This window comes from Delphinapterus leucas, chromosome 16, assembly GCF_059928025.1.
Source record: "Delphinapterus leucas isolate spDelLeu-1000000601 "Yukka" chromosome 16, BTC_Dleu_Yukka2, whole genome shotgun sequence".
NCBI lineage: Eukaryota > Metazoa > Chordata > Mammalia > Artiodactyla > Monodontidae > Delphinapterus > Delphinapterus leucas.
The window spans coordinates 33,087,730-33,112,519 of record NC_143144.1 but is presented as its reverse complement, the minus strand read 5'-3'; the positions used below and the strand labels follow the sequence as shown (position 1 = coordinate 33,112,519).

The following is a 24,790-nucleotide window of genomic DNA, read 5'->3' as shown; positions in this document are numbered from 1 at the left end:
TCCCCCAGACTCACCCGTCTCCACTCTCCCAGTCAAAGGCATGCTTAGACACTCGCACATTAGTATAAATGAGTTTATAACAAACGGTGCCAAGATGGGCAAGGAGCAATAACTGAAGCAAAGAGAATGAGGTGGGGGAAGGCGGTGGGCAGCTCGCCCTCGCAGGTCACCTCCACAAAGGCAAGGAAGACAGCAGTGGGGACCCTGGCTGTCAGGACCACCAGCATTCCCCCTCCCCCTCCCCAAAATGCCAAAATGCCAACACTCTTTTGTTGCCACTTAAACCAATTTGGGGGTAATTCTGCAGGCAATTGTCTTCCTATTTACAATGCGGCTCAGTGATTGCATGGAGGCTGATGGTTCAGGCTGTAATTGTATGGTAATCACTTCTGTTTATGATCGATGCGGAAATCACTATTGTTTTGCAGCAGGCTTGTTAAATCAAAAAAGTGCAGGGGTGGGGAGGGAGGGTTTATTTCTGTGAGTTGGAGCCCCGGGAAAATGAAATTAAGCAGAGCAACCCAACGTGGGGGGAGGTGGCTCTGATGGCAAAGGCACCCTCACCAGCTTGGATCTGAGAGAGACAGGCAGGGACGCAGAGACAGTGAGAGAGAGATGTAAGGTGCAGGCGGAGAGACACAAAGGAGTAGAGACACAGGGAGGCGGGCAGGGATATGCCTAGGGAATGACCAGGCTCAAGATAGAGACGGTCAGGTGTTCAGATACACACAGAGGGGCCAGACAGACCCTACAGCTCATACATGCAAAGATGCCAAGAGAGACAGGAGGACCCCTTAGACACACCCATACTTTACCAGACCTGCTCTCACCTATTCCTAGGCAGGTGGGGACAACCCAGGTGCCAGGTAGCAGGCCAGGCACTACCTGCCCCACCTGGGATCCGCCTGCGTGCTCCTCGTCCTGCCCCAAGGCCGCCTACCTGCCGCCTGAAAACAGGGTGGCAGATGGCACCTGGGGGGCTCAGGTGGCGGAAGCAGGGCAGTGTTGCGAGCAGTGTGCTGTGGAGAATGGGGGTGGGGGCGGGAGGGGGGAGCCGCCCACCTAGCGGGCAGAAACCGGAACCTCCCGGAAGCTGCAGGGTACAGGCCTGAGCTGGGCGAGGGACAGTGCCTCCCAGGGCAGCCACGGGCACTCCATGGCACCCCAGGGCCGAGCCTGGAGGCCAAGGCCTCCCAGGGAGCGAGCAGGCACCAGCTGTGTGTGCAGCTCCAGCTAACCCCTAGGCTGCAAGCACGTGTTTATTTTCTACTACACGCTCTTCCTCCCCAGCAAAAGAGATCAGGCAACATATTGAAAATCACGACTACGGCCTAAAATACTAAGTGTTTGGTTTCTAAAGCCTCCAGGTTCGAGGCCCCTTTTCTCTACCTGTCTGAACCGCCCTCTGTATTTCACGGTTCAGCCTCCCCTCTCTGGGGGAGCCTTTCCTGGGCCCACCCGGCTGGACCCTCTTCTCCTGGGCCCCATGGTACTGAGTGTCACACGGACTGTGATGCAGGACCGTGGTGGCCCACAGACCGGGCTCTCTAATCAGCTAGGTGAATCAACAGTGAACGGGTGACAGGCAGGCTGGGCCCTATCACAGGTGACCTCCCAGTGACTAGTGCAAGGACAGCACTCGGCAGCCTTCCCACCAGCATCCGTGTGGGCATGAAGGCCAACCAGACCCGATGAGATGGCTTCCCTCAAACCCAGGGTGCCTCGACTCTGCTGTTGCTCCCTGCATGCTGTCCTCAAAGACAGCCAGGGCCCTGGAATGAAGGGCAGTAAGCCTGGCCCTCCTTGAATGGAGGAGAGGACCGTCCCCCATCCCTTGAGGGACCTCCTGGGACTGGGTTCAGGCCCTGAACTTGCCCCGGCCCGGCCCTCAAACAGGCTACCCCCAGCCGGGCCGGGCCCTGAACTGGGGCGCCCTGGCTCCTAATTAGGGGCTCAGCAGGGCATGCCAGGCAGCCTCTGGAAAACCTTAGAAGTGGAACAATCACTCCTAATTGGGCTTCCAGGATTCAGCTTAAGAAAACAGACTGCTTCTCCCCTGGGGACTTTGCTTCTGAAGTATATACAAACAAGTGACAGTTGTTCAACATTAAAAACGAAGTTGGCTAAAATGAGAATTTAAGCTACAATGAAGCTGTCTAAATGGAGAGGGATCTCGGAGGGCCAGGAGTTTGTGTGTGCACGTGTGCAGGCCTGCACGTCCACACAGGGCATGCTGGGTGATCAGCAGGTGGATCGCCTTTTAGGGTCACAGTATCATCTCAGGAGCCCCTAACCAAGCCCCGGAGCCTATGGTCTGGACCCCACACCGCCTCAGGCACCGCCAGGGAAATGGAGAGGAGGGTCTCTGGCGGGCACCAAAGACTCACACTCTGAGGGTGGAAGGCCAGGGCTGGAGCCTCAAGGCCACCCTGATGACCCGCCCACCCTCAGCCCCCCTGGCTGCCCAATGTTGGCAGCGACTGTATCCCCCCCACCCCCCGGGAAGAGATGGTACCACACAGGTGGAAGCACTTTCCTGGACCCCGAAGAGCTCTAGAAACATCAGAGAAGTTCTACTCCCTGCTCCCACTCGTGACCTCAGAGCAAACATCTGAACTCTGTTTACTTAGTACCCTGAAGTCAGGACCCTGGGTGGGGAGTGTAAGGTAAGGCCACCTGGCCGGGGTGTTCTTCCTCCCCACATAATCCCCCAAAGAGGCAGAGCGCTCCAGGTGCGTTCGCAGAGCTGGTTGACAGGAAGCTGAAGCTCAGGGGGAAGGCGCCAGGCCAACCGAGGGAGGTGCTCCCTGCCCAGGAGCTGTGCCCGGGAGATGGGACTGTGAGGGTTCAGAGACCCAGCCTGGACTTTAGTCCCCATGCCAAGGAAGACAGGAATCAACCAACCCATTTTTCAGATGGGGAAAGTGGGGGCCCTGAGAGGCGAGTGACTTCCCGGCAGTCTCCCGACTCTACAGTGCTTTGATACACTGACCATCTGAAAGTCTCTCTCTGTAGGAACCTCTGAGAATATTCACAGAATTCTTCTGCCATCCCTGAGACAGGCAGAAAGGAAGCTGTGGATAGCCTGGGCTGATTTCACCAGGAAGCCACGAAATGCCCTTTCCTGAGGGTCTGGGAGGGTCCAGAGTCATCTTCCCAAGGATGGGAAGGGCCTTCTGGGGTCAGCTCCAGCGAGCCTTCCCAGACCCCTCCCCCAGTCCCTGGAGTGGTGCGGTGAGAAAGGCTGCTGGGCCAGATGCCCTTGGCCACGTCTGAGGAGGAAGAACATCCTAGAGCCTTGGAGATGCTCCCCCTCTCAGAGCTCCACGTCTGCCCTCTGGTTTGAGTGGGCTAAGGGCGTGCCTGCACAGGAGAAGGGGCAGGACAGGGCCAGGCGCAGTGACTGCCTTTGTCCTGGGCCCCCAGGCCAGTAGGAGGACCGTCCCTCCTACCCCAGCATAACACCAACATTTATGAAACACATCCCTTGTGCCAGGCACACGGACTTGGTGGGTCCTCACAGCCATCTCAAGGTCACTGCTATTACCATCCCTGTTTCTGCAGAGGCTGAGGTATCTCAGAGCTTCAGTAACTTGCCCGAGGTCACACAACTGCTAAGTGGAGGGGCTGCCCAGCATGGTAGGGAGGGATGGTGCGGGCGCCTGAATGCCCCAGAGGGATCAAGACGTGTTCATTCTTACACACATAAGCCATCTGGCTCCCAAGGTGCCCCTCCCACATCACAGACACTCCCAACAACCCCCGTGTTCATGAAGCTACACAAACCCACGAGAACACCGTCATATACACTCATCCAATAAACGTTCAACTTGTCTTGTCCCGTGCGTGTCCACACGAACACACGCGTGTCCAACCGCAAGAATACACGACGTATGTACGCAGAGGCAAAACCCACGTAACATTTTCCAATGTTCCATCTTATGCTTTGCTGCAACATACCCTGCCGGCCCGCCGCCCTGCAACAGGCGCGCTAGCACTCCACATATGGTCCTGCACAGCCGGGTGTCTTCCAGCGCTGCCATCTTCATTCGGGGACTTTAAGTTCCCAGAGGGCAGGGACCCTGTCTCTCTTCACATGCCCCACAGTGCTCCACCCAGAGCCAGCTCTTCATTTGTTCATTCATTCATTCAAAATATATTAGTGTGGGCTTCCCTGGTGGCGCAGTGGTTGAGAGTCCGCCTGCTGATGCAGGGGACACGGGTTCGAGCCCCGGTCTGGGAAGATCCCACATGCCGCGGAGCGGCTGGGCCCGTGAGCCACGGCCGCTGAGCCTGCGCGTCCGGAGCCTGTGCTCCGCCACAGGAGAGGCCACAACAGTGAGAGGCCCGCGTACCGCCAAAAAAAAAAAACAAAAAAACCAAAACCATATTAGTGTGTAATTTTGCCCATTTGGATGCGGAACATACAAACGCGAAGGAGCTATAGCCATGAGCTTGAAGAAATAAAACATTCCCGTGCAAACCGAGGGCTATAACTACGGCACAGTGAACCCAGGGAGGGCACAGGCGCGTGTATGAGTGAGCGGACACGCGTGGAGGGTGTGCATGCAGTGCCTCGGCAGGACACCTGCTCCAGGACTCCTGTTGCTGCAACAGGCCTGTGAAAGAAGGGGACCCGCATTTTTCAGAGGAGGCAACTCAAGTGGCAGAGTGGAATCACAAGCTCCAGATCACCTGGGTGGGGTGCCAGCAAGGCTTCAGGTAACAGGTGTTTAAGACCAGGGAGGCATCCAGCGAACCCAGCCTCTGGGTGGCCAGGCCCATCCAGAGGCTAGGGTCTGTCTGGGCCAGAGGGAGCACCACAGGGAGCATCGCACACTCATCAGGATGCCCCAACTTGGGAAGAAATCACCATTGCGGAGGCTGTAACCTGAGGACAAAGATCTCATCCAGGTCATCACGCGTACTTCTCAGAGAGGGCACAGCACCGCGCGGAGCTCTGAGAGGATTATCGGCCCCTGACAGGCCTGATGCTGGGAGGCTTATTTCCAGGCAGGTGGGTTGCAGGGGTTTGGCTCACAGGGTGCACGGGCCGGTGTGGGGTCAGGAGGGCGGCCGGGCGGTGATGATCCCTCCTCCCCACCAGGCCCGTCTGTTGCTCACTGGCGCCATGGGGCACAAACATGGAGAGAGAGGAGGAATCATTCCTGTTTCAAGGGTCAAAGCGGCCTGGACAGGAGAAGCCAGGGCCTGTGCTCAAAAAAGGAAGCGATTGCTTGGCGCTTGCCCCTTTCCCTGTCCTGATGCTGACCTCTGGGCGCCCCCTTCTGTGGGCTGGGCTGTCTCCCTGGGGCAGAAGTCACTAGAGACCCAGTGGCAAGGCTGCCCTGGGTCCAGTAAAGTGGGGGTGGGGGCTTTCTCTGCTTTGGGTGCCACTGCCCTGAGCCCCCCAGGATGGTGGTATCTGTCCTCCCTGCAGGGGCTTCCCCAGGACTGCCCAGGAGCTTTGGGGACCTGATGTTGGCAAATGAAAAGCAGACACACCTGAGGGTTGAAGCCACAAGCTACTCTCAGCAGCGAGGGAGTCCTGAGCCCGAGGCCAAGAGCTCTCAGGGCCCCAGGGGAGATTGGGGGGTGGGGTGGGGGGCTGTTGACTCCAGGGTTTCTCAGGCGGGGGGAGGGGGGTGGGCATTCCGCACGTTTGCCAGGTCACTGGTGCGGGAGGAGAGGCACCCCTGTGCAGGCACAGGAGCAGGTGAGATGGGGGAGCATTTGGATACTCTTGGGCTGTGATGGAAGATGATAAGGCAGGGACGCAGGAGGATGTGTCCCCAGAGGAACAGGCCTAGCACAAACACAAGGAGACCCATGACGGAGCAGCAAGGACAGCTCATGCTTACTCAGGGCTGACCCGGTCCCAGCACGGTGTTCCAAGCTGTGGCTGGAATATGCTCTTTAATCTTCCTAGGACCCAATGAGATGAGTGCTAGTCCCCCATTTTACAGATGAGGAAACTGAGGCTTAGAGAGGGTTAGAGAACCATTGTGTGGAGGGGACAGGAGAGGAGGGGGAGAGATACTGGTGAGCAAGGCTGGGGAAGGGGGCCTCTGAGGTGTGAGGGTCTCCAGCCTCTAATAGGGGGGAGCCACAGGAGGGCCACGACCTCCCCATCTGGAATGCCCCCCCCCGCCCACTTCTCTGGGAATGCCCAGCCCTCACCTCAGCTACTTCCCCCCGTGGAGACAAATCCCTAGGAAGCCACGTGGCCCGGCCCCCCAGCCCCAGCTGCCCTTACACTCGCATTGCACGCAGCCTGCTCCCCGAGACTGTTGCCGCCTCACTCTCCAAGGCTGGGCCTGAGTGCTGTCCTGCTTCCCGAAGCCCAGCACCCAGCACCCAGCGGCTGTCAAGCCCTGGGGTGTGAGAGGAAACAGCACACTGGCTCCTGTGGCTCACCCCCAACTCGGAGAATTTCCTTTCACTGAGTGCCTTTCCGGGAGTCCTCTGGACAGCTGGAAGCCAGGCCTGGACCCACGGGCCTTATCCTGCCAGCCCAACTCCTTCAGGGCTACTGGGCCCTGGGAGGCACCTCAACACGACGCGGCTCACAGGCCCTCTGCCCAGAAAATGCACTCCACACGTGTTGGGGGGGCTCGTGGACCCAAACGAACTATTCGTGGACCTCAGAAGGGAGAAGTTCTTGGGCAAGTTGCCCAGAGGGCTTCAGGAGTCCAAGGTGTAGATGTATATATAGGTCCTTCCCCAAGAAGGCAGTGAAAGTGGGCCCCTGTGCTGGCCCACTCACCCTTCCTCCAGGGCTAGGACACCAGACGGCTGCCAGCAGGGAAGCCCTGCGGCTTCTCATCAGGACAGAAGAAGTGGCAGGCGCACTGCACCCTTCGCTCTCCCCTGGCCTTCTCAGGCTCTCCTGTTAACAGCAGCCACGCAGGAGGCAGCACGAGCCCCTGGACAGCCCGCCCTCCGCCCTGCGCGGCCAGGTCTCTGGTCACAACACACAGTGCAAGGGGCACCTTACAGACAAGAGAACTGAAGCCCGTGGTGTGGCCGAGACCCAGGCTCTTGGGCTGGGGAATTCAAGAGAAACCGAAAGCCCAGCTGGTCTGGGAGCTGATCACACGCTGCGAGGGTATGAAGTCAACATGATAGTAATGAGAGCTGCCACTTACTGAGCAATTACTATGTACCAGACACTAAGTGCTCAAAGCCCCATCTCATTTACCCACTGGCGCAACCCTGCTGGGCAGAGGCAGACACAGGCAGCTGTGTTTTATTCATTAGGAGACAGAGACTTGGAGAAGTTAAGTGACTTGCCCAAGGTCACCCAGTAAACGACAGATGTGGGTTTCATAATTACTCCCCAACGCTGTCTTGGGAAGGACTCTGGGCGGCCTCACTGAAGAGCCCAGGGTGTGGGTGGGAGTGGGTGAAACAGGGAAGTTCTGCGGGGCCCTGTGCTTCACAGAAAGGACAGCGGGGAAAGTCCAGGGCCCCGTGCACGGAGGGGGGTGGGACCTGCTAACAGAGAGGCAGGCAGAGGCCGCGGGACCCTGCCTCCCTACAGATCTGTGATGACAGAGCTATGAGGCTCCTTAGACACCCTCCAGCACTGTCCAACAGAACCTTCCGTGATGACGGGAACATTCAACCACTGCACTGTCCAATATGGTAGCCACCAGCCCCACGGGGCTACTGAGAACCTAAAATGTGGCTAGTGTGATTGAGGACCTGACATAGAATTTCATTTAATTTTATCTAATATACACTTAAATAGCCACCTGTGGCTAGTGGCCTTTCGATCAGACAGCATGGTAAACCCAGTGATTCTTCCTACAGGTGGGGTCCCCAAGAAGGATGAGGGCTCCCTCACGTCACATGTCAACTTGGGAAGCCAGAGCTGGCCCAAGAGCTCGGACCTCTCTGTTTCTTCCTGGGTGACTGCCTTTGCTGCAACCCACCTAAGCCCGGGCTGGTCATTTAAGAGATGTATATTGAGCACCCTGCATCGATACTAGTCAGGGGCGGCCTGTCCAGCAATGTACAACCTAGTGGGGATGACAACCGGTGGGCAAACGACCACATAAAACAGACTGATGTAAGGTTGCGGGTCCCGGAAGCACGAAGGAGTGGAAAGGACTGCCAAGAGATGGGGTCCTGTGTCTGTGTGTGTGCTGGGGTCAGGGGACCAGGGAAGGCGTCCTGGCTGGTGACGTTCGAGCTGGGCCTGGTAGCGGCAGGGTGGAGAGGAGGTGACAGAAAGATGGGCTCCTCCCTGGGCTTTTTTCCCCTCCCCTCCGAAATGTGGTCCCCCATTTTCCACAGCCCTCCCTCCCACATGTAGGGTCTGAACCAGGGGCTGTTAAGTCTCCTGTGCACGACTACAAAGCTGCCAATCGGGTCACACTCTTGGGAGGTGGAGCAGGAGGGTGCCTATAAATCACGGGCCGCCTCAGGCTCTGCCGGAGGAGGCATGGGAGGGCTTGCGACACCTGTCCCCTCCAGTCCCAGTCCCAAGGAACCACCCGCATGGATTTAAACCCTCCGGGGGCGTGGCTGTAACACATTCCTTCCGCTCCCCCCCGGCCCCTGAGGCACTAGGGGCAGAGTCTACAAACAAGGTTCTCTTTTTCCCAGGAGAGAACAGAGGGGAGGCCTGGACAAGTTCTACCAAGTTCCTCAGAAGAGCTGGCTGCCCTCGCCCCCCACCACGGGCGACTGCAGAACAGGAACCCTGCAACAAAATGAGCTTTCCATTGCGTCAGCAGAGACAGGGACATTCCTGCAGCAGAGCTCCAACCTCGCAGGGCTCCCCCACTTCCCTGGATGGATTCCTGCCTCAATCCAACGGCATCCCTGCTCCCAGAAGCCCTTGGAGTCCCAGGGGCCTCCCTGGCTGCCCCCTGCCCCGGGGATAAGATCCAGGCTCCTGGGATAAGATCTGTTTCAGCTATGGCCCCACCTCCCGTGCTCACCTCTGCTGCTTCGCCAGGAGGGACCGCCTCCCTAGGTGTGCCACCTGACATTCATTCCCCTTCTCACCCCAGACCCCAATCCTACCCATTTCCAAAATCAAGGGCCACTTGGGAAGAGTTTCAGGCTACCCCAGCCCCAAGGGAACCACCTTCCCCTCCTCCTACAGGTCCTAGGGTGTGGAGCATAAGACTATTGATTCAATTCTCCTGGCCCCCCCCCCCACCCCGTGCACCTTACTGTCTCCCGTTGCATCCTTAGATGCTGGTAGCAGGGAGCACCCAAAGGCAGGGCCAGACCTCCTTCAGTCTCCTGTCTCCTCACATCGTACACACACCCCCTCTAGCCCAAGACTCCAGTAGCTCAACTCCTGGAGTGGAGTCTACCTTTCAGAGATGAGACAGAGGGCAATGTTCTCAGTACAGAGATGAGGACAGAGGCCCCCCCAGAGGGGAAGTGACTTGCCAAAGGTCACACTAATTTGGTAACAGATCATAGATGTTATCACTTGAATGCTAGGCCCTGGGAGCCATGCTGCCACCAACAGTATCAGAATTATCTGAGGGGGCTTTACAAAACCAAAGGCAAATCACAGAGGCTGGGCTCTACCCCACAACTACTGAAACTCCAGGGTGACTGGGGAGCCTTGGCTTCAGGGAATGTGGGTGTCCTGGCCAAAGTCCCGACCTTCATTCACCAAACATGCACAAAGCACCCACTACTGCCCCGGGCCCGGCACTTGTAAGGCCTGGTGGCCTCCCCCCAAAGGTAGGTGGAGGCAGTCGGAGAACCCAGAGGGCCTCGGGGGCTCCAAGCAGGAGTCCGTGCCATGTCTACAGCTACTGAGAGCAAGGGGGCAGGAGGACAGCAGAGTGCTTGGCAGGCCCTGCCTGGCGCTCTGGGCGGTGGGGTCAGGGTCTGGCTCTGTCAGTCAGTTTTGAAGGGCACACGGCACATCAGACTCTGGGGATGAAGCGTGCTGTGAGCATCCCCAGGCGGCCCACCTTTGCTCCAGGGAAAGGCACGGTAAGCAGAGGCCCTGAACAACACCTCCACCTCACTCAAGGGGACTGGAAACCTGGGACTGTCCCCACAGATCCTCTCATCTCTCAAGCTCCCCTGGATGGGCCTTGAGGACCCCCGTTTGGGGGTGCTGGGGTCCCTGGCAGAGAGCCAGCCCCTACTGAGACCTCCTCCTTTGGTCAGCTCAGGGCCCAGGGGAGCAGGGGGCTGCAGTGAGGCCTGCTGCAGGGTGGAGGTGGGCACCTCAGGACACAGGGACAAGGCCAGAGACAAAGTGACCTCACAGGGATGGAGGAGGAAAGTGAAACAAGGCACAATTAGATCTTATATAAACCCCAAGTTCAAAACGGCAGACTGGGATTTGCAGTGGAGCGTAAGAGAGCATCAGTTCCATCCCAGGCCTACCCTGCCATATGACCTTGGGGCAGGAAGTCACTTTGCCCCTCTGGCCCAGAGAGGTTGGAAGTGCTTAGAGGGTAGGGGCCTTGTTTTTCCCTGAGCAGGCTCCCTCGTGAGGCTGCTGCCTCTCTGCCAGGCCCTGGGAGAGTTTCCTCCTGCAGCTGCGGCTTCAGGGAAAGCAAAGGGGAGAGTGGCACCTCGAATGGCCCGTGACATGAGGGGCAGCAGGCCCTGGCACGGCGGGAGCGAAGGGCATCTTGTGTTCGTCAAATGTCCCCCACCCCTTCTCCCCTCGGGCCTGGGGCCTGCACACATCCCTCTGCGGTGGTGCTAATGAACCTGGCCACAGGCCCACCGATGGGGTCCTTCCCTGTGGAGAAGAGCCAGCCTCTCCCTTGGGACCAAAGCCGCATAGATCAAGGTAAACACCTCCCTCACCAGGGAGCCCGTCTCCCTCACCAGGGAGCCCGTCTCCCTCTCCTTCCAGCTCTGACAGCTCAGAACTCTCTGTTCCTGGGGACACGAGGCTGAGCAGGCTCTCCCGCCTGATCGATGGATGACTTCACAAAGACTGACGCCTACCGGGCACCAAGACGGTCCTCAGGGAGGTATGAGGCTGCTCCTGGGACCGCTGCCCACCCTTGCCCCCTGGCTGACCTCTGCTGGGTGGTAATGCACTGGCGGAGGAGTCGGAGACCTGGGGCTCACGCCGCTCGCTGGGTGACCTTGGGCAAAACTGAATCTCGGCTTTCTCCCATGCTACGTGGGAGCACCTGGCTTGTCTATACTCTCCTTACTGGGAGGCTGTCAGAAAATGCAGTGCTAAGAAAATGGAAGGTCCCTGTATCCAATGGACTCTTCCTGCACTGTCACACCTGTGGCCTCTGGTCTAGTGTCCTCACCTCACTTCTGTCCTAAATCTCCATCGTTCTCGGCCAGAGCTGTCCAATGGAACTTGCGGCCGCAGTGGAAATGTTCTATGATCTGAGCTGCCCGATCTGGTAGTCACTAGCCACATGTGGCTGCTGACCATTTGAAATGTGGCTGGTGAAAATGAGAAACTGAACTTGTAATTAATTTAAGGGTATAAACAGCCCCATGCGGTTAGTAGCTACCATACTGAACGATGCAGTTCTAAACACAGCTCTGCCGTCCTTACTCCCTGGCACGTGACCCTGAAAGAGCCATGAGCAAGCTCCCAGGTAGGACTCTGGGTGAACATCTGTGGGAGCTCTCAGTCTGCCTGGCTAACATCAGACTCGGAACTCATCTTGGAGTTCCCAGGGACTGAGCTCAGCCTTGTTGCTTAGCACGGAGCCAACACTGACTTACAAGGAGAAGCGCTCTTTCAATCTCTCCATCACCTCCCCACTCCCACAGGGAAAGCAGCACGCGGCCAGCTTTCCGCTCCTGCGGTCACTCAGTAGTCGCTGAGCACCTTCCACCTGTCAGGCACGGTGGCCGGCACTGGGGTATATACTGTGACGAGTAACACATGGCCCCTGCCTTCAAGGAGCTCACAGTCAAGGCCACACTCCAGTCGGAGCTGACTGGCTTCCTCTGTCCCCTACTGGGTGTTCTAGAGGACATCAATTTTGCCATCTGAAACGGTGCTACCAAGTCTCTGAGTGCACAGACTGTCGTGAGAACCAGGAGGCAAAAGAGAGAGAGGTGAAGGGGCTCTTGTTGACGAGGAGGCTGTGCAGGGAGCAGAGACAGCACTAGAAGCAAGTCTCAAACTCCGTGCAGGCTGCTGCTTCCGGTAAAGACCCAGATTCTCACCAAAGCATCGCTGTTCGGTGGTTTCTCACTAAGGAAGTTCAGGGTAAAAATAGCTCAGGAGGGGACTTGAATCCTGCTAGTTGGGGGGTAGTCACTGCCTGGCTAACACACAAAAAAGGGGAACAGGCTTACCAGTAGCCACGTGGACTTCAAGACTCACCCCCCCCCCCCCGCCACCACACACCTCTTGCTGACGGACAGAGCTTTCTGCTCTGTAGCGGATGGGAGATGAGCTTCCGGCCCAGAGCTCCAGAACTGGAAGGGGCCTGGTTCCTATACACCTTCTGGGGTCACCCTGATTTCAGGGTGCCATCACCTTGCCCACCCCAACTCATTCCCCAATCGAATTTCTGGCCCATTCTCAAGGATGGCCCATTAAGAAGCTCTCTGGTACCAACTCCTTGCCAGCCGCCTCACAAGACCTTCCTGCTGGAGGGGCTACCAGCCATGCCTAGCACCCACCTGCCAGTCCAGCCTGATGGTCAAGGACAGGGGACCCAGGCCCCCATCCTGAGAGTGATGGCCTCCTGAAGCCCGTCTATGGAGGTTCACTGGTACAAAGGGTTAGGGCAGGGAAAGACAGCCTGATGTCTCCTAGTCTCACGCAAGCTGGCTTCCAGCTGGACTCAAGAAGTGGGACCTATCTAGTGCTCCAGGCACCAATGCCTGTTAAGACCCCAACACCAAACCCACGCGCTCCTGACCACCAAGACAAACCTTCAGCCCAGGCAGTCCTCTGAGAAACCCTCTCTCCAAGGTCTTAAACGAGGTCTCCACAGCCTGGTGTCAGGCACCCCCAGAAAGGCCCCTTCCTGCTCTCTAGTGCAAACCCATCTCTCCTCCTCTTCCTCCTCCAGCCGGCCTCCCAGCAAACACTTGTCAGAAGTCTGTTCTGCACCCACCACCTCTCGGAAGGGCGCTCTGCCGCAATGGTGGCACCAGCAGCGCCCCTCGGGGTCTCTGGGCGCTTTCAGCATTAGGGCTGCATCCTGACAAAGGAGCAGCTTGAAGTTAAGAACCCTCGGCCGCTGCCTCCGCGGAAGGCTTCCTGGCCGATTCTTATTTTTGCAATAGCAGCCGATTGAGGACGGAGCCTTGTAAAATGTCTTCTGGAGAGCCAACACTTCACCTTCGAGAGTAGGAGCCGTAGGGGAGCACCCTGGCCCCGGGCCCCGAAGAGAATGAGGGTCCCCTGTGTGGGCGCACAAAACGGGTCCGGTGCACGCCGGTGCCACTCTCGCGGCCAAGCCTCGGGCTGACACCATGCAGCACACGGCGCTACCCACAATGCACCGGCCCTCCTCTGTCACACACAGGCACGCACACTCACCCCCGCTCCCGGAGGGAGCCCGGGCCCGGTGCGCGGGTGCCCCGGCGCCGGCCCCTCCAACCCCGCACTTACCTGGAAGTTGCACCGGCCGCGGTACCGCCCTGGCGCCCGCAGGGGGCTGGGGCCAAGCCGGGGGCGGCCGCAGCGAGCGACTCGGGGCAGGGTTCAGCCGGCGCCGAACAAAGGCTGCACGCAGGCAGCGGGCGCCGCCTGCATCCCCGCTCCGCGCCGGGGCGGCGGCGGCGGCGGCGCGGGGGCCCGGGTGGCTCCGGCGCCCGCTCGCTCCGCGCTGCCCGCTCCGAGGGCGCTCCGGCTCCCGCGCTCCCGCTCGCTGCTGCCCGCCACCGCCGCCGCCGTCCGGCTACCGCACAGCACACATCAATTATTCATCGCCAGTCTCCAGCTTCCCGGGCGAAGCCAATCACAGGCGGAGGCTCCGTTAATGGGGCCGCCGCCGAGGAGGCAGCCAGCCGCGCGCCCGGGCGCAAGCGACAGCCCTCCGGGGACGGGGATGGGCCGGGGGCGCGCGGGGGGCGGGGGTGCACTGGGCGCGCCAGCGAAACTTCCCACGGCCAGCGCCCTGCGCCGCGCGCCCGTTCCCCGCCGGCGCGACCACCCACCCTGCGTGCGCCCGCGTGGGGCTGGGGGCTCGGGGGAGGCCGGGCGAGCCGCGGCGGGGGGAGGGGAGGGAGGAGGAGGAGCGCGGAGAGAAGATGAAAGGCTAGCAGACCTGCCTCGGCGTCTCCAGGGAGCCCTGGCTCGCGCGCGCCCTCCCCGCCCCGCGAGCCTCCCGTCCGCGCCCCCACCCCCCAGCCCGCCACCCGCACTCACTCGCGCGCGCAGACCGTCGGCCCAGCCACTTTGCTGCGAGGGAGCGCGAGCGAGTATGAATCGGAGGCAGCTCACATTTCAAACTTGCACGCAGGGGTGGTGCTGGTGCACGCCGCCGCCGAGCGAACGCACGACCCGACAAGCAGCGCTCCAGCCTCCGGGCGGGGGCGGCGACCAGGCCCCCTTCCCTCCCCCGCCCAGGCAATAAATTGGAAGCAACACTTGTGCAAGTGGGTCTCCCGGAACGCTGCCGCCCGAGGGGGCCGCCGGGAATGCGCAGGCGGTGGATGACTTCGGGTGTCTCCCGCCCCCCAGAGAATCCTCCCAAGTGGCCATGCTAATGAGGGTGGAAGGCAGGGTGGGGGCGGAGGAGGGAGCTGGCCTGGAGGCGGCCTCTGCCCGGGGGAGGAGAGGGGGCGGGGCGGGACTGGGGCACCCGGATTGCGACCTGGTTTAAAGGATTTTCGGAACGGGTTAGGGGGCGGAGAAGGCAGGCGGCCTGGCATCTTCCCTGGCACTGATGCCCCTGCCGCCCCTGGGATTCCCCGAGGCAAGGTGAGCGGGCGCACGTACGCTCGAGCTCGCTGACTTCGGGGAGTTCCTGTGCCCTGGAACCAGCGGCGGTAGGGAAGCCGGGGGCGGCTGCTGAGCGCGGCACTGCCCCGCCCCGGGAGCTGCTGCCTTCCTGACATTGCATCCTGTGGTGGCCGCGGCCTCTTCCTTCCAGCCTGTCTGTCGCAAGACCTGCTGGCGCTGAGCTGAGCAGACACACCTGGAAGCCCACCCGCCGCCCTACCACCCCAAAGGGTTCTTCGCTCCTTCCTCTTTCGTGGGCACTTCCCATCACCACGACCCTCTTGGGAGAAACTTTGTTTTAAGCCCCTTCCCCCAGCCCACCTGCAGTGAAGGTTTCTTGAGTGTCGACTTAACTGCCCAAACAATTAGGAAGGTAAGTGGGGCCCCATCATTCACCCTAATGAAAGGTAACCAGAACTACCTTGAAAAATCTCGTCTGTATTAGACTGCCCTGCACTGCTCTCCTTGCCATCATGGGTAAATGACCAGGTCAGCTAGCCTTTGACGTTGCTTCTCCTGTTCTCCTTCCATCACTCCCGATGACACCCCCCCACCCCCCCTTTTCAGTCTGAGCTCTGGCTGGCCCCTGAACTTTCGTGTCTGTCCTACTGCCAGCCCTGGAAGTGCCTGAAACAAATCACATATCTAGAAATTATGTTCTTGCGCCTTGTTTGACATAAATCGTTAGCAGGCTCTAATCCCACCCACTGCCACTTGAAATATCACTTTCAGAGATGGCATTTGGAAATGCAGTTGTCATAGGCTTTCCCTCAGAGGAGCTGGTTAAATGGATTAATTCATACTTTATAACTTGCTGCCTTTTGGACAAGAACTAGCTTCCTGCAAGAGAGATTAATTTGCATCGCCTTCCTGCAGGGCCAACCCTGGGGCAGCCAGGGTAAGGACTTTTCTGCTCTGCCCAAATTCCAGGCTCTGCTCAGTCTCCCCTCCTCAGAGGAGCCTTCCCTCATCTTGGGTTACAATGGCTTCTTTAGGGACAGTCATTTATTCACTGAGACATCCATTGGGGCCCTGCCCTCCCAAGCAGCCCCACAGGTGTTTGGGAACCCATGAGGGAAGAGCCCTGTGGCCAGTGAAGACCCTCCATCTTTCTCTTTGGTTGGCCCAGTCCCCATTGCAGATCCTGTGTACCACAGACTCCAAAGCCCAGTGCTCAGCCAGTGACACCCAGAAACTGAGGAGGCACGACAACTGGGTCCACGTTTCAGAAGAAAACACTGAGATGGATGTCCCTAAGACCTGTTTTCTATCATAAATCTGGTTTTACCATGATGTCAGGGCTCAGACCTCGATTATACAGAATTCAAAGCTGCCAAGACCTCAAATAACCAGAACGCCGTTCTTCTGGATCCTCCCCTCCCAGAAGTTCTCTGCAATGATAGTTCACAATATTTGTCTGATTCTTAGTGCCTTTGGAGCCACCAAAGACCCAAATGTTTGGAACTTCCAGGTTCATTCTTGAAATACCTGGTATGTGGTCGTACCATGTGGCTCCAGGCACTGAATTCAGAAAAACCACTCCTATAGGTTGAACCAGAATTTGGACTGGAATTGGGCAGAGGTTTCTATCAGAGGAACACAGACCTGGTGGCAGGGCCTGGGAAACTAGTGACAGCCCCACTCCTCCCCCACCTCCCAGCTCTCCCTGGGACCTACTCTGGAAGGAGCCCCACAGTGGGGTGAGAGAAGAGTAGTGATACACTTATTTAAACTTCACAGGCCTGGGACCAACTGACTTTCCCCAGGTGAGAAATAAAAAAAAGGTAAATACTCTCCACTAGCAGATTTATGTAATTAGGAAAACAAATTGTTTTCAAGAATCCATTCACCAGCCCTCACAGAAGGCCTCCTGGCTAAAGCTCGCGTTTTCACATGCTAATTCCAAGGCCTGTTCGGTCCCATTCAAGCCCCAGTCCGGCTCACTAGGTTAGCAGGCTTTTAATACTACAAGCCCGGGGTCTGGAGAAATATGGGTACTCCAACCAGTTCCTGCTTCAGAAGGGCTTCTCTCCACTTACTCCACGTTCCAACTCCACTTTTCCAACTTCCAAAGATTTGCTCAAAAGCCTGAGGCCCAAAGTGGCCCGCTCCACCCCCTGGGCGCCTGCCTTGATAAGGATCTATAGGAAAGCGGCCGCAGACAAAGGCACTCTCCACCTCTGAGCGCACTCGGGGAGCTCTCCGAGTGACCTCAGCGAGGGGGGCACAGCCCGGAGGAATGACTTGGGAGGCAGAAGAAGGAAGAAGAAAGAGAGAGCTGCGGCCCTGGTGCCGTGGCTCCTTGATGAATGTCCGGGAGCCCTTGGGAAGCCTGATTCAGGGGATCAATAGCTGGTGGCTTCTCCTGCGGGTGTTTGAACTCCTCCTGCCGTGGGCCCTGGTGAGAAGGAGCCGCCAATAAATCACAGCACTGCAGCCGGGAAGGCAGCCTCGGCTTGCACTGGAGGGAGTGGGAGGGAGGATGCCTCACCCAGCTGGGGAGCCTGTCGTGCAGAGCCTACCTCCTCAGGACCAGCCAGGCCATGGAGGCCCCGAGGTGGGGGCAGGGGGGAAGTCTGTGGTGCCCGAGGAGCCTCCTCCAGGCCTCCCCCAGCTCACCTCCAGAGGGATGGGCTCCTGGATCCTGTCCCAGCCCAGGCCAGTAAGTATGAATGAGCAAAGCCACCAGATGTAGGTCCCCCTGGGGGGTGGGGGTGGGGGGGTAGAAAGTGGTTCCCAGGCTCAGGGCTGGGTCACCTCCTCTGTAAGGCGGGGGGCTAGGGGCATACACAACCCCAGCTCCCTCCAGCTGAGACTGAGAGGCAGAACAATGAACCCCAGAGCCACGGAGCCAGGTCTTCCTCAAGCAGGGCTTGCTGATTCAGCAGGTCTCAACAAGGATCCCTGTGACTCAGAGATGTCACCCATGCGGGCTCCAGCACTCAGAGGGAGAGTGAAGAAGACAGCAAGGCCCCAGGTGGTGTCCACGGGAGTGTGGCAGTCGTGAGCTCAGGCCTTGGGAGCTGCTTGGCCACCTGTCTCCATTCAACTGATCCTTCTCAGGGAGCATGGAAGCGCGTGCAGGGCATGGAGTGGGGTCAGTAAACATACGCACACATACTGGAGGATAACCGGCCATGAAGCATCTGTCTCACTGCCAGCGCAGCTGCCCCAGGAAGGCTCAAGCAGCTGCACTGGGCGTGAGTTGATTCAGGGGCTCTGCCTCCAGGGACCTTTTTCTGGGGCTTCTGCCCACCTCGGAGGGGTCAGAACACAAACTCCCGTGTCCTTTGATAATACTGTTCCCTCTGCCTCTTTCCCTTCCTCCTTCACCCTGGTCAGCCTCCTTAATTCTACATGTACAATCTCAAAGAAGGAAGGCGCAGCTGACGTTCAGCTCCCAGCCAGCCAATGCAGGTGTCTCTGCCAGGCCTCGGGACCCTACCCACACATGGGGACAGTGGGAGGGCACACTCCCACTGGGGACACAGAGCTGGGAGCCCCAAGCTGGATCCGGGCCTCTCCTCTGTCCACAGTAATAGCTCCCACTGACATAGTGCTTGCTGGTTGCCAGGCACAGTTGTAGGCGCTTTCCAAGTATCAACACGCCATCCTCACAGACAGCCCTCTCTGATAAGGTGTGATTATCATTTCCGCTCTGCAGAGGATAACTGAGGCACAGAAAGGTTTAGACAACTTGCAGAAAGATTTAAACTACCCAGCCATCTGGCTCTAAATTCTGCACCAGCAACCGTAATACCGTTATTCCCAAGATGGGACTCTAGAGAGAGTGACCATCAAAGTCACACAGCGAGACAGAGTTGTGATGAGTCATGTTTTATATTCTTTCCAGCACACCGCACTGCATATGTGGAAATGTCTTCTTTGTGTTTCTTTTTCCTGTTTAGCCTCTGTGCGATTTAACCATCCACCTGACATTCCAGGCTGTCCAGGGCTCCACCTGAGGGGGGGCATGGGGGTCACGGTGGAGAATGAGACCTACCTGGCTCAGAACCTCCTGTCACTGCTCCCCACCCCCTTCCCGGATGTATCCTCCAGCAGGGCCCTCAACCCACACTCAGGCTGCGTTCCCAGAAGTCTGCATTTGGCATCGGCCCAAATCTTATAATCATTTCATTAAGAAAACAAAACCAACCCCTGCCCCACACGTCCACTGGCACCGCCAAGAAACCCTAGGGTTGTGAGGTTATTGGGGATCCAGGAAAGCCTCCTGCCAGGCTGGAGGAGGAGAGAGGGTGGGGGAGGGAACCCAGGAACCAGGCATGAAATGGTCCCGCAGGTGGCTTCCGTATTTAAGAGCTGCCTGCCCCTCCATCCACTCAGCTGGGAAGGCAGCTGTGCCCAGGCTGTCTGCCCATGCCACTAGGATGCCCACAGCCTCTCAGCTACACAGAGAGGCCAGAGGGGTCGGAGCGGAGACAGGAAGGAACTGACCATGTCCCTGCTAGCTGAGGAGTTGTGGAGGGTGGGGATGTGCCTGGAATTGGAGGCTGAGCCTTAGGAAACAAGTACTGACTAGCTGGTGGCCTTGGACAAGTCACTTTGGCTTCCTTGGGCCTCTGCCTCATCCTTTGTAAAATGGGAGCGAGGCCAGTTAATACCAGGTGCCAGGGAGGACCAAAGGAGATAACAGCGATCATTCTCAAGAGGCGTCCCCCCTCCCCCTAAAGGTGCTGAAGGGCTACCCGCCAGCACCTGTGAACGTGACCTTTTTTGGACACAGGGTCACAGATGATCAAGTTAAAATGAGGTCATTAGGGTGGACCCTAATCCCATATGACTGGTGTCCTGATAAGAAGCAGAAATTTGGACACAGAGACAGACACACACACAGGGAGAGTGCCATGTGAGGACTGGCGTTCTGCTGTCATGAGCCGGGGAACTACCAGAAGCCAGGAGAGATGCCTGGAACAGGTCCTTCCCTGGTGCCTCGCGAGGCAGCACGGCCCTGCCACCACCTTGATTCAGGCTTCTGGCTTCCAGAACCGCGAGACAATGCAATCTTGTTGTTCAGGCCACCCAGTCTGTGGTACTTTGTTATGGCATCTCTAGCAAACGAATACCCACAGTGATGCTGCCAAAACCGAAGTCGCAGCTCATCATTCCTCTGCTTAAACCGCTCTGGCTCAGTCAGTGTAAAAATCCACGTCTTTATGATGCCCCCACAAAACCCTGTGTGACCTGGCGCCTGTCACCTCCCTGACCTCATTTCCTTCCCGTCTCCCTGCCTGCAGGCTGCGGACGCCCCCATGCTCTTCTCCAGGTGGCCAGGCTCACTTCCCACCTCCTGCAGGCCTCCACCCAGGGGACACCTGAGTCTCAGGAAGCCTTCCTCAGCTGCATTGCCCATATCTGCAGCCCCTCCTGGCGTCTGCTACCACTCTTTCCTGACTTAGGCTCCTCCTTGGCACTGATGACTGATGTATTTCAATTATTTCTCTTGCTAATGCTATCTCCCTCGCCAGAAATCAGGCTCCCTGCCAACAGCGACTTTTGTCTGTTTTGCACATGTTCTATCGACAGGATCTACAATATGCCAAGCAGATGCCTGATATCTGCTGTGTGAATGAAGCACGGACCAGCTACCTGAATGAATAAGTGAATCAAGGAATGAATGAGTGAACAGTGGGGTCTGCGGTGCCCTGCTCCCGCCGCTTGCCAGCCCAGAGACTGGGTCCCCGACGTGCTGTCTGCAAGAATGTGGGTTGCCTCTCAGTGGAAGCAGCCTGTTCAGACAGGAAGCTCAGGCCAGCTAACAAAGGGGCTGCCAGAGGTGATGAGGAGCTCGCCACCCAGGACCCTCATGAATCTCTTCCCATTGATTTCTGGAGTCGCCTTTGAAGGGATGGGATGGGACGGCCAAGGCAGCGCGAATGTCTGTGTCTCAGCAGTCCTGGGGCTTTATTGCTTCTCCCAGGACACAGCTTTGACGGGGGACTTCCGGACGGCCCCCAGTTGGACTGACATAAGCTCCCTGCAGATGGAAAGGCAATTTCCCTTCCTGCTGAAGCTGTCAGTCTGTCTGCCTGCCTGGCTGGGCGGCACACCTCCCTGTCTGGCCTGGGGAGGCCAAATTTCACTCCTGTTGCTCCTGAGACAAAGGCTCCTGCAGGTACCAGGAGGATGCCGTCCTCCTCTCTGCAGAGGAAGAAATGGCGCTCAGCTGGGGGAAGGATTTCAGGCCACACACTCTGATGCTAGGCTGGGGGGCCCGGCAAGGCTGAATGCAGGCTGCTCCAACAACCACATGACCCCAGTGTGCCCCACAACCTGCAGGGCCTGTTACGTGCACCCCTTTTCCTTACAGGGTCTCTGCTTGCCTATTTGGAACCCCCAACTCTCAGCATTGAAGTAAAGAGAGCCTAGTCTTAATTTTCGGATGAGGAAACTGAGGCTCAGAGAGGGACTAGGGCTTCCTCCAGTCACACAGCAAGTTAGTGGTAGAGCCAGGACTAGATCCAGGTCTTCTGACTTGTTCCAGAGCTCCAGGCCATCTCCCCATGTTTCCACCAACGGTAATGTCAAGGATGTGCTCTGCAAACTGTAAAGTCCTAAACACATGAGGACTTACTATTCTAAAGGGCTCTTGTCCATCCACTGTCTCTTTCTATGAGCTGGGGTTCACATGGGGAGGGTCTGCCCCACTCTGTTCTTCCCCCTCCTCACAGGGAGGTCGGGGGCCAGACCCTGGACCCTTCAGTCCTTTTCTCATCCACAGTGGGAGTCACATGCATCAGAAGGAAGGATGGCAGTGTTGAAAAAAAGACGGGTTTGGGCTCAAAAGAAGGAAGGACCTCCTGACAGTCAGGGCCGCCCAGGGTGGGAGCACCTTGTCACCTGAGGTGTGTAAGCTGAGGATGGGGAGTTGTAAAGGGGATCCCACACTGGTAGGCTTATGGTTTCTGAGGCCCTTTCTGTTTTGGGGTGCTGTGATAGGTGAGAGGAGAGGAAGGGTGCTCGAGAAGCATGCCCAAGCACCTCAGCGCATCCTGGGCAGCAATACAGCCGTTTTATGAACTTCCTAAGCCCATTAAAGCTCGCCAGGAATCCAGTGTCACCTGGTGCACTTCCCACCCTCCTCTCCTGCAGTCCCGTGTGAGAGGACACTCTCCCAGGTGCCTGCTCCCTCTTCTAGCCCTGTACTCACAGCCCATGGCAGCCCAGGGGGTCTGGTGACTCCCCTCACACCTGCAGTGTGGTCCCAGGTGTCCCGCACCCCCGGGGGGCTCTGGACGTGAGCAGACAGGCCACGAAGGAATGTCTGGGGAAAATCCAAAGTGGCCGCCAGGGCAGGGCAAGGAGTAGGAGGCCTGATGTTGAAATCAGGATCCTCAGAGCTGAGCCTGGCAGGTGGGAACAGCACACCCCTTAGCCTGGAAGTCAAGGTGTGCTCTCCCCTCAAATTCACACACCATTCAAAGTGCTGAATGGTGGCTGGGTACCAGTCTGCAGCTGGGAGGAGAAACTGCCACAAATCCAAGGGTGGCAGGGAAGCTGAATCCCACCCTCGGTGGGGGGGGTCTTGTCCAGGGGGAGAGGAGCCAGGACCCCTGTGATGAATCTGAAAGGTGGGACAAGCCATGGGCTCACAGTTTGGGTTGGGGCTGTCAAGGAGGGAAAAAAATCAGCCCTGGGGATCTCAGCCCTGAGGTTTGGGGCTAAGCACACTGCCTCTTCCCTGCCTCAGTTTCCCCATCTGGGATGCATGCAGTATTTTGGGATGCATGGTAGGAAGACACAACTCTGAGAGCAGCACTGCTACTGCCCCCCCGCCAGCAAAGGGAGCCCACGCCCCCGTCGGGCCCCAGACAGACCTGGGAGTGTGGTGTGTAATTGAATTTGGCCTAATTACCTAATTGTGCTGAGGAACAACCAGGACCGGCAGAAGCCTCAAGTGTTGGGGGTGCTTGGAAGCTAGGAGCCAAGAGGCAGCCTCCAGATCCCCTAGGCGTTCAGGGGGGCAGTGCCAGCACCACCACCTTCACACCCCTTAACCTCTCAGTTGCTTGGAGCCCTGGGGAGCAGGTGGCAACTGTTCCCATTCTACAGGTGAGGAAACTGAGGCTCAGAGAGAAGCATTTTGCACAGGGCTACCGAGTCAGAAGAAGTAGAGAGGAAATTTGAACCCACATTCCTTCTGCACCTGGGGCCTCTGAACGTGCTGTTTCCTCTGCCTGGAATGTCTTTCTCTGTCCTCGTCTTTGGGCAGATTTTCTCCTTGGAGCCTTCCTGCAAGGGTCATTTCCTTGAGAAAGCTTTCTCTAAGCTCCCAGACTCACGGCCCCCTCCACGTGTCTTTTGTAGGGCCTGTCACAAAGATCACATCATCGTCGGAGGGCATTTATTCGAAGTCTGTCCTCTCCATGGAGCCCTGAGCTCCTGGAGGGTGAGGACCACATCTACGTCACTCACACTGCCCAGGCATCCAGCGTAGGCCTGGGACGCTGTGGTACTCAGTTCACGTTTGCTGAATGAATGGATGAGTAATCTCTAAATTCTGTGTTTTTTCTAGATGCAATCTGCTGGCTTCCTGCTATCACTGGACTGGGCCTTGGGGGTGGGGTCTCATCTGCAAGGACTATTACACCTGGGGCTATGACAGGGGTCTCGCAGAGTCGCAGGGGAAGGACAGAGGGGCCACTCTATGAGGCCCTGAGCTGGGAGCTTCAGATTTGACATCCCACCACTGGGAGATGAAGGGACCGGCCCACAGTCACCCAGGCTACAAGCAGCCAGAACTGGAAGCCAGGATTCTGAGCCTGGGACCTGGCCTCACCACCCCTCACCATGCTATTTTCAAATGGCAGACTGAATGAACGAGGCTAACAGACAGAGGCACGTGAAATTTAATCCAAAGAAAATCACGTGAAGAGTGGAATTTCAGGTCTTGTGAAACAAGGCAGGAGAGAGATTATTAGATCCCTCCACAAAGGTAGCTGCCCATTGTGCTAATTCACAAGGCAGCCCTACTCCTGGGATGCATCCAGGCCTCCATTCATCCAGGCTCGGGGTTGTCAAGCCTCCTTCCTTCTTTTGGGAGGCGGTCTGACCTGGTACCCAGGTGTGCAGGAGCGGGACTGCCTGGGTCTAATTCTAGCCCTGCCACTTGCTAACTGTGTGGCCTTGAGCGAGTAATTAACCTCTCTGAGTCTCCGTTTCTTCTTAATATCTTTATAAAGATGAAAGGAGAGGAAGTCTCTGCAGTATTTTTGCCCAGCACCTGGAACATGGTAAGAACTCAATAAAACTTCACTCCTTAATTGATTCATCGTACTAGGAAAATAATGGTAGTATTAGAAGCAATAGGCCAGTGTGAGTAATAGAAATAGGAGTAATAGTAGCTGGCATGGGAGTAACAGTGCTACTGGGAGTAACAAGAAGAATATTAGTGGTAAGTACTGCATCAGGCCGGTCCTACTGCTGGTATGATGAGGGATGCTGGAAGATTGCTCCCTCTCTCTGTGCCAGTCTCCTCTCAGATAAAAATAGGCCAGGTGATCCTGAAAGGCCCTCTGCACGCTGATATTCACATCAGAGAGTAACAGTAGCAATTAAAATGATACTACTACGGATACTTACTATTTATACTTATTATATACCCCCTGTACTCCAAAAGGGCACCGTCCTCCTTCTTCCCCTTCCCTCTCCACTACACAGTATCCTCCGCCCCGACCCAGTCTTCTTCCTCTCACGGCTGATTTTTGGGGACAGGGTACTCTTCACGCACGTGTTTTGCCTCAGGTACTGGGATATGGCAAATGGACACCAAGTCCTCATTCTGTGCAAGGCACAGCTTCCCCTGCACCATCTATCTAATCCTCAACCTCTCAAACACCACAAACAACTGGGAGGGATATATGGTTATCATCCCTTGTTTCC

General features: G+C 57.5%; 1 protein-coding gene across 11 annotated transcripts in view; it reads right to left on the bottom strand.

Annotated features, from left to right (window-relative positions):
• The window catches only part of ZMIZ1 (zinc finger MIZ-type containing 1), a 230,684-nt gene that overhangs the window by 53,996 nt on the left and 151,898 nt on the right, over nt 1-24,790 (bottom strand). The window contains exon 1 of one of the 11 annotated variants that reach the window (XM_089897768.1): nt 14,315-15,350. The exons of the other annotated variants lie outside the window; for them this stretch is intronic. The gene's annotated coding sequence lies outside the window, so the exon portion shown is untranslated. Of the gene's footprint in view, nt 1-14,314; nt 15,351-24,790 lie in introns of those variants that run through there. 11 annotated transcript variants of the gene reach the window in all.